Here is a 15,044-nt window from a genome sequence, read left to right as displayed (position 1 = left end):
GATGATTTGGATTCAACTTCCAAAGATAAGATTAATGAACCTCTCTTTGGCATTTCTTTTATGAAATCCAAGACCGAATACACAAATGATGCTAAATCACACAGCTTCTAACACTAAATTTCACTTGTTAGTTGCATTTTTTCTATCTAAATGATTTGTTTTTCTTCAGATAATGATTTCAGGAGGGAAAAATGCTAATACAGTAGCTCTGTAATTCAAATAATTCTTTTCAAAGTGCTTCTACTTTTTTCTGCAAATAAAAACATGCTTCCCCACAGAGTCTTACAGACATCTTCATAACAGTTTACATATTCCATACAATTAAAATATTTCTCTGAATAGGTCTTGTGGTTTGACAGTGGCCCAATGCCAGGCACCCACGAGAGTCGCTCGCTCACCCTCCCCTGCCACAGCTGGGCAGAGGAGGGAAAAGGAAAAAAATTAATGAAGGCTTCATGAGTGAGATAAGGAGAGGGAGAAACACTTCAAGGGCAAAACAGGCTCAACTTAAGTTGTGAAGTGAATTTATTACTAACAGAATCAGAGCAGGGTGATGAGAAGTAAAATAAGCCCTTAGAGCACCTTCCGCTCGCCAGCCCTCCCTGCTTCCCACCGACAGCGCATGGAGACAGGGCATGGGGGCTTGGTCAGTGCATCACTGAGATTCTCTTCCGCTGCTCCCAGAGAGGAGTCTTCCCCTGTGAGGCCGTGGGGTCCCTCCCACGGGAGACAGCTCTCCTGAACTTCCCCAGCGTGGGTCCCCTCTCAGGAGCAGCAGCCGCACCGCCCCTGCTGCAGCGTGAGCCCCTCCCACGGGCACACAGCCCTCCCAAAACTGCTGTGGCATGGGTCTCTCTTTCCATGAGGTGCAGTCCTCCAAGGACAGGCTGCTCCAGCCTGGAAGCAAGGGCCATCTCTCTCCACCAGGTCTTCCACTGGATCACAGCCTCCTCCAGGCATCCACCTGCTGCAGCACGGGCACCTCCCCCACGGGCTGCGGGTGGATCACTGCATCCCCCGTGGATCCCCATGGGCTGCAGGGGCACAGCTGCTTCACCATGGTCTGCACCATGGGCTGCAGAGGAACCTCAGCTCCGGAGCCTGGAGCACCTCCTGCCCCTCCTTCTTCACTGACCTTGGTGTCTCCATGTTGTTTCCCTCACATGTTCTCACCTCCACCTCTTCTCTGACTAGAAACCAAAATCTTGTGACCTTGTTTTGATTTTCTTCTTAACTATGTCATCACAGAGGTTTTAGCAACCTCTCTCATTGGCCCAGGTTTGGCCAGCAGCATGTCCATCTTCAGAGCCATCAGTCACTGGCTCTGCCGGACATGGTGGGAAGCTTCCAGCAGCTTCCTCACAGGACCCATCTCAGTGGCCCCCCTGCTACCTAAAACCAGGCTGTGACAAACCAATACAATGGGATAAAAATGTAATATCTTAGTGCACACATATACATTGTTTGAATAAACTTAAAATTTCTCAGTTAATGAATAACACCAGAAGAAGCATTTTAAAGACTAGCTAATGTATTCTAGAATATTTTATTTGAAATTTGATATTATGATCTTTTTGGAGGATAAAGCAAATGAAAAACTTACACGTACTTTTTGTTAGTACTTACATTGCAGTAATTTTAGAATACTGAAATTATTTTTTTTTATGGCTTGAGCTTACTCAGAGAGAACAGAGCAATAAAAGCTGGGGATTTTAAAGTGTTATTTTAAAGCAATGTTTCCCCTTATGAAATGTTGACAGTAATAAAATTTATCATGACATTCATTACTTGGCAGGGGTACTTCCAATTACTAACTTTTGATACACTTCTGTTTGAGTAATGAGTAGTTAAAACTTTTCAAAAATGTTTGGAGGAATTTCAGTTTTCCTAGACATTAGCAGTGCTTACAATAGTAGCAGAAGTTACTAAGCATTTCTTGAAAAAGAGGCTGTACTTAGTTAACTAAATATTCAGTCAACACTAATTAAATAACAAACCTATTGAGCAGCTTTTATTTCACTGTCAATACCACTGATAAACAAAAAAAATACCTTCAATGCTGAAAGTAGATGTCTAGATCCAAAACTTAAAGCTCACCCTAGAAAAGGTACCCTTACATTTAGTGGCCTTGGGGATCAATTCCCAAAAGTATAAGTTTGCTAAGGATTCTGTATAGAGTCTAGAGGAGTGTAAGCCTGTAAATCCATAAATTGAGTGTTGGCACCAATCAAACTTCAAATATGCATGATGAAGGTCATTTAAATAAGCATAAATACATATCTGTGGACAGGCTAGGAATCCTGATGATATGTTCTTGCTGTGAAGCACAGAATGGGAAACTCCTCTCTTTCCTCTGTGCTCATGAGGAACCTTGGGTCTCTAGCTGGTGAATGCAGCTGAGTTAAATGCCTGAATTTGCATGTGGTGACATATCCGTAAGAAAAAACATAGTAAAAGTTAAGGTAACTTGACAAGATGTAATGGGAATATGTTGATTTATAGTCTTGACATTTGTAACATTTTTAACAGTGCTTTATAATGGATGCTGTTTCTTTTAATTTGTATTGTCTCAGTTTACATATAAGTTTGAAACTAATATAACATTGAGAAAGCTACTGTATACTATTAAAGAAATTAAATATATACATATGCATAATTTAAAAAGATTAAAGTATTAATCCAAAATAACCTGGCATAACTCAAGCTTGGTGGCTTTTATTGATCTCCACATGTACTAATTTGTCCTTATTTTCGAGAGGCAGAATATAAACACCCTGTGGCATGAAACATGCCATTTTGAGATTGTCATTTTTACGGATGTTCTGCAGAGAAAATATAAACCTTGAATTTAGGTCCCGTGTGATTTTTTTTTAAATCTAGTTCATGATTTTGTTCATTCATGTCCATGCCTGTTTTGACAGCTCCTTGTTTATGAAAGGAACTTTATACAAAAAATTAAATTATTCCAGTGTGTCATAAAACTGAATGAAGAATGGACCCCTAAAACATAAACCACTAATTTTCTAGCACTTACATAAATGTCAGTAAGGTGCTTTAGAGGCAAAGGACAGAAATTCTGTCAGAAGGCATTCTGTGAATATGGCTTTCACCTATGTCATGCGCATGTATATGGCAAAACACTGGAAGTACTGGCATCATCTAGGATAGAGATGTCTGAAATGTCATAATGTCTAGAATGCCACTGAAAAATATATTGAATAGCTGAGTGATTAAAACAGGTGTTTGAATCCGTGTGTAAAATTAAGTTAAAATGGCAGATTGCACTAAAATCTTCTGAGGATAGATGGCTGTCTGAAGTACAACCCTGTTTGATAAACTGAACTTAGTAAATTTCCTTCCTTTTAGCATTTTTGACAGGTGGATAAATCATGTTTATTCACAGATTATTATCACACATCATTATTATCAGACATAATTTATATTAATCTAGAAATATTTCATTTTGAATGAGAAGATGAATAATTGTTTCCCATATTGTGAAAGAAGAGAGGTTTCACTTTCTGCTAAGGAAAGACCATTAAAAACACTGAATAATTTCTTTCTTCTCCTCCAACTGGAAGCAATTGCAAGGTGTAATCTAACAAGGCAGATGAATTTTAATGTATTTCCAATTGTTCTGACAAGTCTGACCTCTCTTTTCATAACTGCAGTACAGACAAAACAAGTTGTAATTTTATAGTAGAAGTCTTGCCATAAATTAGTATCCTTATGATCTTACTATTCCAGCTGTTTTCGTGCTGGATTTATTGTTCAGTGGATCTTATGCTTATATCCATTTGTTTGTTAGTAACACTAAAAGAAGTTAGCAACAATACTAAAAGTATGCCACTATTAATTTGACTTGTAAATGACTGCTGTAGTTGTCAAGATAAAGAAATTCAGTTCTCAGTGGGAGGAAGAGGTAGTTCCATCAGTGTAGTAATATATTTTCATTAGTTTAAAGAAAACATCTACTAATGATAGTTCAGGTAGAGACCTCTTACTTCTCCCATATTTCTAAAAAAATTTACACAAATCATCTTTCCTGTGTGTGTGTTTATGTTAGGAATTCCTGACTAAATGTATTCCTGTGACTGCAAGAAAACAGCATCTTAACGATTCCTCAAACTGTGTTAGTGAAGGGGACAGCACTGAGCTTGTTCTTCACCTCTAAGCATTCTCTTCTAATCCTGAACATATTCGGAGTCTAGCTCTGCAGGTAGTCCATGCAATACACATCACAGGAAAAAGTCCAGGCAGGCAACTTATAATTTTAACATTTCTTTCATTTTATGAATTATTTTTTGGCTTGATTAAACTCGAATCTCTGCTGCCAACGCTGTACATAGCATGAAGATTAATCTGAGGGATATTTGAAATAGATTCTCATTTTCCTTTTCACAGGAGCAAAAGTTAGAAGACTGCTGAAGTGATACATTCCACATTCAGCAGTTTATCATTGTTCAAAACTCAATTTCTGCAATACTAATGTTTTTTTATTCAGAATTTTTATAGTATGGGAGGAATTGCAAGATTATAAAAAAAATTTCAGTACTTGAATTTTTGCATGTCTAAAGTACAAGATTTATAATGAGCGCCTCAGAAAACTGGACTCGTTTAGCTTGTTTCTACAATTTTCTGTAGTGAGGAGGGTGTTGTTTTTTCTCCCAGGTAGCAAGCAATAGGACAAGAGAAAATGGCCTCAGGTTGTGCCTGGGCAGGTTTAGGTTGGACATTAGGAAAAATTTCTTCACTGAAAGGGTGGTCAAACATTGGAACAGGGAAGTGGTGGAGTCACTGTCCTGGAGGTGTTTAAAAGACATATAGGTATTGCAAGGGACATGGTTTAGTGGTGGACTTGGCAGTGTTAGGTCAATGATTGGACTTAATGATATTACAGGTCTTTTCCAACCTAAATGACTCTATTATTCTATGTTTTGGAAAAGAAAATTAGTTAAAATTCACCAGATTATCTGGTAGAAATATCCTTCCCTCTCACTGGAAATCATGTTAAGAGTAGAGCAGCTTTTCATTCTGTTTTCTCATGTCATGTTTTTTCAATTGTAAAATTTCATGAGCTAAATTATTTCTATGTTTCATAATTTACTTGAACTTTTGAACTAATATTTGGCAGAAGTTAGGACTTTGTTGTTCTACTGTAGGAGTAGAGTGTCAAAAAAAAGGCATGAACAAGAATGTGACCAAATTGCAATTTATTGCCCAATCTTCCTCTGCTCCCTTTCTGTCTGAGAGGAAGTTCCTTGCTCCTTGTTTATCCCTGAGGAAGCATGCTCCCCTTCAGCTGGAAGATACTCAGTGCAGTGCAGGCCATGGCCATTGCTGGGTCCACCCACTGGCTGAACAAATGTTTTCAGCAGCCCCCAAATCTGTTTTCCCTCCCCACCCTCCCATGAGCTGGTGTTAGAGGACAAAGGAATAGTCATACTTCTCATGGGTGGCAGCGTGAACTGCAAAAGGTACCTGTAATGAGAAACCAGTCAAATATAGAGATCCTCTTTTCTTTCAAAAGTTGCTTTGTGGGAACCCATTCCAAAAGTTATTTTTTAGGAAAAGAATGTGATGACATTTTTCTTTTTGCAAAGTTTATTAGCTGAAAACTGAGACAAAACCGATGAACTGGGTAATTTAAATTATTGTAGGCATTTTGAAAGCTTTTTTTCAGTTTCAGTCTTTTCTATCCTTGTAAGTTTAAATTGGACTTTGGAAGCAGAGCAGTTCTGATATTTAAACAGCATAATTCCAGAAGTTTTAAACTGTTTCCACTTTCTTAAACTGAAAAATGTCTGGACTGTTGACTGTAACACCAGCCTTGCATTTTAAAAAAAACACTTATAAAAGATTTTTTATGAGTTTTCAGGGCAAGTACTGACTTGTTTAGAAAATACTACTTTTTAAAATTTCTAGCCCCTGTTTAGATTTTTTAATTCAGCATAGTGGGTACCCGAGTTTCAGCAAGTGTTCTTGCTGAATGACTGACTTGGTGCAAAGTTAATGAATATGTAATTTTAAAGACTGGACTTAATTGTTTTAAGATATGCCTATTGCCTTTAGATTGAGATTTCATTTCCCTGATTACTTTTATATTAATGAAGCTACTAGGATTTTGATTATGTACACCGAGCACTGATTTTAATTATAAGTTTCCTAGGAGGTATCACAAAGAGAGAAAATGCCAGCTCCTCCAAGAAAGAAGTGGAGTATTTAGTAAAATATATCTTTTTCTTTTTAGCCCAGTGAGACGCTCACATGGGCACCTGAGGGTTGCAAACCCTTTTCATTTCTGCATAGTTCCATGTCTGTTCCAGCATGAACATTGAGCTGGCATACCTAGCTGTATGCATTGAAAAGATGTGCACCTGCCACAGAATGGAAAACACTGCATTTTGCTTGTCTGACATGTTTGCTTCTGGCCCCATCATGAACGATGGCACTTCTCCCAAAGTCAGGAAAGAGCTGCCAGAAAAATTAAATTTGCCTGTGATCAGCTTCCTACCCCATCCTGGGGAATGTCAGAGAGTTGGTAACATGCAGATGAAGATGGAATTGCATGCTAAAGAACTTTAAAAAGATCTTTTTGGCTACTTGCTGGCTTCTGTAATAAGTAATTAATCCTAATTGAGAAGCAGAAACAATTTTGTGAAGCACAGATCGCTAAATAACTCTTTATCTTTTTTGTAAAAAAAAGATCAATAATCACAGAAAGCAGTTTGTGACAGACCACAAATATTTCATAGAGATAATATAAAAAGATTATGCCTTAGATACTGTATTTCTAGAAATGAAATTCACCTCACAAAAATATTGATCTTTTGGCTATGATTTCTTCAGTGCCAAAAATCTGGTTGTCTTCAACAAGTGCAGTTTAAGAAAAATTCTTCCAGCATTTAAAAAATCTTAGGATTTTGGTGCACTGCAAGGTTTAATTTGCGTAAAATAAAACTAGTAAAAATGCAAACTGTATAGAAAATATCTTTAAGCAAATTTGTCACTCACTGAAAAATGTTTGTAAGTAGACAGGAAGAGGGATTTTTTTTTCAGCTAAGAATGGTATGATAAACCCACATACTGGAAAAAAAAGCTATGGGTAAGAGAAAGTTAATTGGAACTATGTTTTACACTTCTACTCTTGTTAAGACAAATAGAAAATCTTTAAATAGAACACTGTTTAGAAATTCTGGGATGGTCTTGTGAAACTTCATGTTCTTGCTAGCTCTTGCCAAGTTGGAAGCAGTACATCAATAGCCTTTGTTGTAGGTTTAGCAACGCTTGTAATTTACTGAAAACAAGTAAACACATGTATGAAAGAAGAAAAAAACTAAGAAGGCTTTTAGCTTGGCTCTGAGTAGATATTCAGCTTGTTGTCTTTCTTATCTCCCATGACAAGAATTCAAATTTTGCATAGGTTTCATAGCAGTATCAATATTTTGATCTTACAGATAGGATAAAATGCTGTGGACTGGTAAGTCGTCATGCATAGGCTCAGCCTAAATAGCGATGCTTATACAAGCTCATCACATACCACATCTTGAACTTGACACCAGTTCACCACCACACTGCTGAGCTTGATCACCATTAGGTGATCAGCACCTAATGAATACCGTATTACCTGGTATTTTCTTTAGACAAATAACATTTTGAAGCACAATTATGGTGACTCAGCTAAAGTGTTTGTTATGGAAAGCACAGTAGATTGGTGTATGTTTCAGCCCCTTGTGACCATTCTGTTAAAGAATTGTCATAATTTGTACAGCTGAGAAGATGACAGTAAGTTGGACATCCTATCAAAATACAAGATCCAGACAAAAAAGAATCTAATGAGATATAAATCCAGTAAAAGTTTGTAACAGAATTGATAAATACAATAAAATTCTAAAATTTCATGTAAGGGACAGTGATTTTTTAAATTCATGTCTCATAAAGATAGAAATACCAGAAACCAGAAATTATGCAAGTCTGATTTCACATGGACTAGTGACCTTTGTGCTTACTCTTAAAATGCAAAACTAAGTCTATTATGGGAATAATTATTTAATTAGATTGTTAATACTGAATATGCATGTGTGTGTGTACAAGTATTTATTTGCACATTACTGTAAGCTGTTTCTTCATGAAATGAGAATAGCTAGTATAGAAGGCCCAACAAAAGCAATAATTTTAATACATATATAACAAATTTCGTTTTAAAAAAAAAAGTCTTTAATTGGTCATATACACTTATTTTTTAAGTTTATCTTTCAGTTTACAGTGAAATGAAAGCTTCCTGACAGGGAATGAAATGACAATAGAGAGATCCATGTGAGCTCATCCAAGAGAGTCAAAATTTAAATGTAGCAGAACATAATCTATTTTTTTTTTAGTAATCCAAATAAAAATAGATTCATTATGAAATATCTTCTTAAGTTTAAACATTCATTTTCAGTGTGTTCATAGAGTTTGAATTTTCTTTTCCTAAAGTGGTGCTTTTCAGACTTGAGTGTGATTTCATAATCAGTCAATTTACCAGAAACATGACCCTAGTAGAAGGTTCAAATGATTGCTTTCATGGTGATTACCAAGGTCATTAAAAAACATGCATTACAAGGTTCATTTGATGTTGTGAAGCATATGGATGGGTTTAAAGTGGTGTTATCAGGCTCGTTGATAGAACTGATGACGCAGCACCAGTATAAATCTACTTTCTACGGAAAACATCCTTATTTCTACCATTGCACAATAAGAATAACTGAACAATGAAGGGAAGAAAGACAAAGTACTTGATTTTCCTTTTTTTAACTCCACTGAACTCACATGGAATAGATTAAGAGCAAGTATTCACAAGTATTGTGAAAGCCATTCTGCAAACACTTCCCAATTACAAAAGAGCAAAGTCAGAAGGAGATTAGAAGCAAAGAGGGGAACTACTTATGAGACGGTGTTCAATGGAAAATAAAGGAAACGATTTTTAGCTCTGATGCTGAGGAACACACTACATTTTGCAAATGTCTTTTCTAGAAGTTAGAACTCATAATTCAATGAGGTATAGCAGAAGAGCTCACAGCAGGCAAAGCATCCATCTCCTAATCTAGTCATCAAAAAGACACAGGCAAACCAATGTGGCATGAGGCTGAAATTGGTCCCAAAGCCCAAAACTGCTTTACAAACAGTCTCTGTAAGGGAATTGTTTGCACCATATGTTTTCCTTAAGAACTGATCTACTGAAAGGGTGCTTTAGATTATGGTACAAACTGAAGCAGCTTCCTCCAGAACATATCACCTCCTATCCCTTTGAGTCATCACACTGCATAAAATTTTATTGATCTACAAAGATCACATACCTCCATCAAGGCTTCCAGATTCCAAGTTGGAAATTTCTCTGCTGCTCCTCTACACTATTTGCTTTGTCAATGAAGCTTGTAATTTCTTTGTTTCCAATCACTACCACAGCTATAACCTTTGTTCTTTTCAACCTTCAGCTTTTTGCTGTTTGAATCCTCACTTGTTTCCCTGCTTGCTTACTTGATCGTTTGTCAAAGATAGAGCAGTCATTGCAGCCAGTGCTACTTTTCTTCCTACATCCCAATATCTTATATCCTTAACATCTTATACCCAAAATCCTAGTTCTTTTTTGTGTGACTTAGGACTCAGACCCTCCACTTATCTCTATGTCTCTTCCTCCTCTCCCTCGCTGACATCGATAGTGGTGTTTTGTTACTGGTCTTTGTTACTTTCACTCTTAAATTTAGATGTTTTTACAAACATTTCCTTCGTTCCGCCCTCCCTTTCTCCCTCCTTTCCTGCCTTCCTCCCTTCTTCCCTCCCTCCAGCATTCTCACATTTGTCCAAGTTCTAGTTCCTTTGTTTAGTGCTTTACCTTTGAAAGGTTCTGGTAAAGCCACAAGCAAGCGAGTGAGAGTTTTTCCAGTGATGTCAAGAAACGTTGATGCCCAAGCTGTTCCTTTAATACTTCCTCTGTATGCATCCCATTTATATTTCAAGCTGTTGAAAGCTTTTCTAAAGGGACCTGAGTAAGCTGGAATTTTGTGCATCTGAGTTATATAAGAATATAACTGGGGAATTCGACATTGTATGTAAAAATTTCATTTTTTATCTAAAATGTAGGTCATATTTGACTTGGCTTTAACTTGAGCTGGCTATTCTGTGCTTTTGTGTAGTTTTAATAAACAGCCCATATGTGTTTGAATTCTCCTGCACACAAGGAGGATGGCATAAAAAATACATTACAGGCAGTTCTGGTTTTCTAAGCACCCAAAACAGGGAAACTGTTAAATACATTATATCCTTGAATATTGCTTTAGCGTAGAAGCTTTTAAGTGCAAGGGAGGCATAAAATGAGGAGAGAGAAATATGTGGTATGCTTCCTCCTTTCTCCTAGGCAGGGATGTAACAAGCAGATCTAGTTGACTGACTGTTTCCTTGGGGGTTTTTTTGGCTTTTCTCTTTCTCTTTGTACCCATGTAGCTCTGTATGGTAGTTTGGCAGGTTTCATGCCAGACTGGGGGGCTACAGGGAAGCACTGTCAGTGGGCATTGCTCCAGTTGCACTTGCTTTGAGAAGGTGGTTCAGAGCCAGGCATTTTAGGATTTGACTATATTAATTTTCTCTCAGGGTCACCAGAATGTACAAGGATATGTCAAAACTGCAGTTGAACCAGCCGCTTCTATATGTCAACAGTTCATGTGGTTTCTACACCTCACTGCTGGAAAAAGTTATTTGTGTTTGAAAACAGTGACTGTAGGCTGAAGATAGATTTTTTTTTTAATTGCGATGAAGAGATTTTTAAGTGCTGTCAGTTTCATTTTATAGCGTGTGCTAATACCTTTCAGAGCGCTGTTTGACTATAAGCCTAATTAGTAATTTCTGTCTCCTCTACAGAAATAAAGACTGAAATAAGGCTTTTGTAAAATTATGCTAGATTTTTTATCTATTGAATTAAAGGATTACACCTCATTTTAATTCTCATCTGAATATTAACACAAGCTCTTTGGGCCTCTTTGCCCATGTATGAACACAGCTATTCCTCTTAATGTTAAAGTTATTGTGCACACATATTGACAGAAGACTAGACCCCTATGGTTGTAAAATGAAACCATCAGCACCTCTCCAACAAATGTAATGCCTGAGAGCCAGTGCCGAGACCTATTTTTTACTGCAGTTAGCACTTCCATGCTGTTTAAAATGACAGAGTATAAGCAAGTAACTTAGATCTAACCTGTCAGGTTAGCCAGCAGTGATGTGTTTCTGAGCACCTGAGTGCTTCTTTTCTCAGTTATTTTTTCCTTTTTTATCCGAACTTTTTCAGCTCTGGTAAACAATACTCTCTTCCTCCTACAAAGCCACCCACTTGGGTGAAGTATATTTCACAGAGGCCCCACACTCTATGCCTTAGTGACTTCTTGTTGAAAAAACTTTTTCAATCAGTTCATCTCTCTTTTTTCTTCCCCTAACCAAGACCTCTTTCACTTATTTTGAAGAATCACACTCTCTTTCCTTAAGAAGTTTAGGTGTGCATGTTTTCTTATTCAGGTAATGACTGTATTTTGCTCCCAATCTAATTAAAGCATGTGATTAATATCTGTGTTAAAAATGAAAGGGAAAAAGAAAAGGAAGCCCTGTTACTTCCTAGAAGCTTCAAGTACTTAGATTTGTCAAATAACATTAAGGAAAGTAGTGTACATGTAATTTTCAAAGATGGGTCCTTGTTGTCCTGTTTCTTTACTTACACAAGTCCCCCCTGATGCAGGGGGTGAGACAAAATATATTTGTCTGCCGATGTCAGATATATGATAGATATGCAGATATCTGATAGTTTCAGATATCATGTCTGCTTATTTCAGATGAATAAACAGCTATCAAATAGGGATGTAGCTATTTCACAGATACAGAACAGTAATTGAGTAAATGTTTTAACAAACAGGTTGTTTGTGTTTAGGGAGCCATTCTGGCTGGAGAGAACCTTAACAAAAGGAGCTGGTTTTCTTGGAAAGGCTAGAAGTCTGATATTTTTACATGCCCAAGATATTCTGCTATAAATTCAGCCATCTAGCACTTGATTTCCTAATTTTGACAATTTTGTATCTACTACATATATACAGTTTATGCAAAGTCCAGCTCCTTTGTATTGTTTGTTTGTATATGGCTGTTCTGGAAAGTTTATGGAAGCAGCAGATTTCTGTTTTCACTGAACAACCTTCCTGGACTTTTTTCAAATGAGTGACTAGCTAAAGATTGTCATGAGAGGTCTCCTAGGACTGCATAGGGAGAAAGTTTTAGTAATGGCTTTCTTTTTTATTTCTGTGTTCTGATTGGATTATGAAAATGAGGAGAAACTAGCTGTCACTAGATGGAAAATTATGTGTGGGAATATTGAATTAATTCTCAGCAAATGGTGTTTAGATCACTTATAATGTTAATTAAGGTGGGCAGGACATTTGGTGGAGTCATTGTCCTGAAAGTTTGCCATTTGGACAGACTTTCACATGATCACTGTACAGAAAATGTTGCTGCTTTGTACCCAGATCCCAATTTTTTTTCACAGCATGAGAATGACAGGTCAGTGGTCTTCACCTCTGTTGCCGGTATTCCTACAAGTCCAGGCATGAAGACCTACTTTAAAATTTCAGTTTAATTAACAGTTTTCCATGTTGGTTTAAGGTATGTTAAGCCACTTTTTTGAGTCTATATCCATGTGTTTGAAGACACAATTGCATACCCAAGGCATGCAGGGGAGTTTTATAGCAAATATTACTTACGGTTATATTTAATTCCATGATCTTCCTAGCCATTACTACATGGTGATCAGAAGTGCTGTTCATCAAGAACAGGAATGGAATGGAATGGAATGGAATGGAATGGAATAGAATAGAATAGAATAGAATAGAATAGAATAGAATATGGGTTCTTTACCATAGGAGCATGTAGGATTTGTGAATTCATTTCCTGCTGGGATAGTGACTGTATAAAATGGAGAGAGTCATATTTGTCAAGGCTTTGTCAATACTGCATTTGGAAATTTGTGGTAACCCTGAACTACTGCTGAGCATTGTCTCTGAGAATCATATTCTTTAAAGGAGCTCATTATGCCGAGGAACCTACGAAATTTCAGTGAATCTAGTTTTCCAGTGGATTCCTGTTCCAGTGAATCTTGAATTGTTAATTCATATAAAACATTTCCACTTGAAGGTATGGAAAAATATAATTCCAAGGTGCTCTGTAGCAAGTTTATGAAGCTACTGTTCTGGGAAATATGAGACAAAGTCCCTCCATTCTCAAGAATGGTTATGAGGCAAAACAACAATATCTTAACAATATTTATGATGTAAAAGGATGCCACCACCTCTTCTGTCTCTCATAGCTCTATTTGATTTAATTTGTTTTTCTTTCAAGGGCCTGAAAAGAAAATATATTATACAGTGATAAATAAAACACGTATTAATTAAAAATGTTAACGTTATTGAGTTTGTTTTTTCTGTGAGCAAAACCAGAATAAATGCATCTGACTCAATCCCAACCAATTTTTAAATGACAGCTTACTTGCCAAATCAGAGGAAAAAAATTGTCATTGACTTAAGTTCATTATCTTGCATCCTTCCTTCATGGAGTCCTGTATACAATATTCTGCACTAGCCCTAGGGGAAACACAGCTTTCAGCTACAGATACTTGTAAATGGGAACTGCTTGCTAACAGAGAAAAATTGCCCAGCTCCTTTCCCAGGAGATAAAGAATATCTCAGGATATCTCCACTGAGATGATTGCTGCCCTTGAATCTGTTAATGACATCAAAAATTATGACAACAGTCTTTGTTACTGGTGATTCCATGCAGAATTCAGTGCAGTCCTCTCTAAATCCACTGGCACCCAAGGCAGGACTTGTTCGCTCGCAACTCTGCCTGGCATTTACAAGCAGTTCAGTGCCTGCATTCCTCAGCAATTTGATGTGGCTTCATGATCAAAAGTCTGGGTGTACCTGAATATAAAAATACAGAATGGATGCTCAGCTGCAGCCAACTTTGAAGGGATTCTACTGTGGTAGGAGTTTTGTCTATCCAATGGATAAGTATTTTACTTTTATAATATGTACAGGACCTGAATGCAGAGGACTAAGAGGCTAAACTCTTGAATGCCAATGCACATCACTGTGGTATGTTATACACTCACAAAAGTGTGGAGGTAGATCCCAAAACAACTATTAATTCTGAAGATAAGCCTTCACACATCAGTCAGAAACCAAGAATCTAACAATATTCAAAAATAATTAAATTATAATGATAGAAATAGTGCACAGTAGCATTTTTTAGTGCTAGAAACAATTTTTAAGGGATGAAATATCATATTTGAGGTCTTAATACAGTCTCTAGTGATTAATAATGAATATAAGGACTTCAGAGAGTGTCTTTTTCTAGGTCTCTTTTTACCTTCCGCTAAAGTGCCTTGCTTTGGCCACTCTGTAAGTCATGGCATTTGACCACATGGATCACATTCTAATCTACTCTGGTAACTTCTACATACCTTAACATTTAAAAAATAAGGTATTTTTCATTTTATAGTATATATTTCTAAAAATAAAATAGCTATGTGCAGTAGAAGAATAGAACCGTGTGGGTTTTTTTGTGCCACCATTCTTTCCTTCTTATTCGTTTCCCATTATATGGCATTGCTGTTAGTGTTTATGAGCTCCTGAAAAGCTTTTTTGAGCTTTTGAATTTTTGTTCCCCATCTGTTTTTTGCAACCCTACTTTATGTGAGAGATCTGGTCAATCATTCCATACAAAAATAATATAGTAAAACTAAACACCACCACCTCACCTGCAATCATTAGGTAGCTGTGGTTATGAAAAATACTCCTTCATATAGAATCATGTCTTCATTTCTTCATGTCTTCATCCTGAAGTTTGAACTTTGTATTCTCTGCAGCTAAAAAAATATGTGTCTGTAAATATGCTGTGATTTTCCACTTGCATAGCAACAGTATATTTTTAAGTGGAGACAAAAATGCTCAATTATTTGTGATTACTCCAAGATGCTT

General features: G+C 36.8%; 1 protein-coding gene across 5 annotated transcripts in view; it reads left to right on the top strand.

Moving 5' to 3' along the window:
- The window catches only part of GRM8 (glutamate metabotropic receptor 8), a 323,188-nt gene that overhangs the window by 281,100 nt on the left and 27,044 nt on the right, over window positions 1-15,044 (top strand). The gene's annotated exons all lie outside the window — the stretch shown is intronic.

This window comes from Corvus hawaiiensis, chromosome 4 (genome assembly GCF_020740725.1).
Source record: "Corvus hawaiiensis isolate bCorHaw1 chromosome 4, bCorHaw1.pri.cur, whole genome shotgun sequence".
Lineage (NCBI taxonomy): Eukaryota > Metazoa > Chordata > Aves > Passeriformes > Corvidae > Corvus > Corvus hawaiiensis.
The sequence above is the reverse complement of the archived record's forward strand: the minus strand, read 5'-3'. Positions and strand labels throughout refer to the sequence as shown.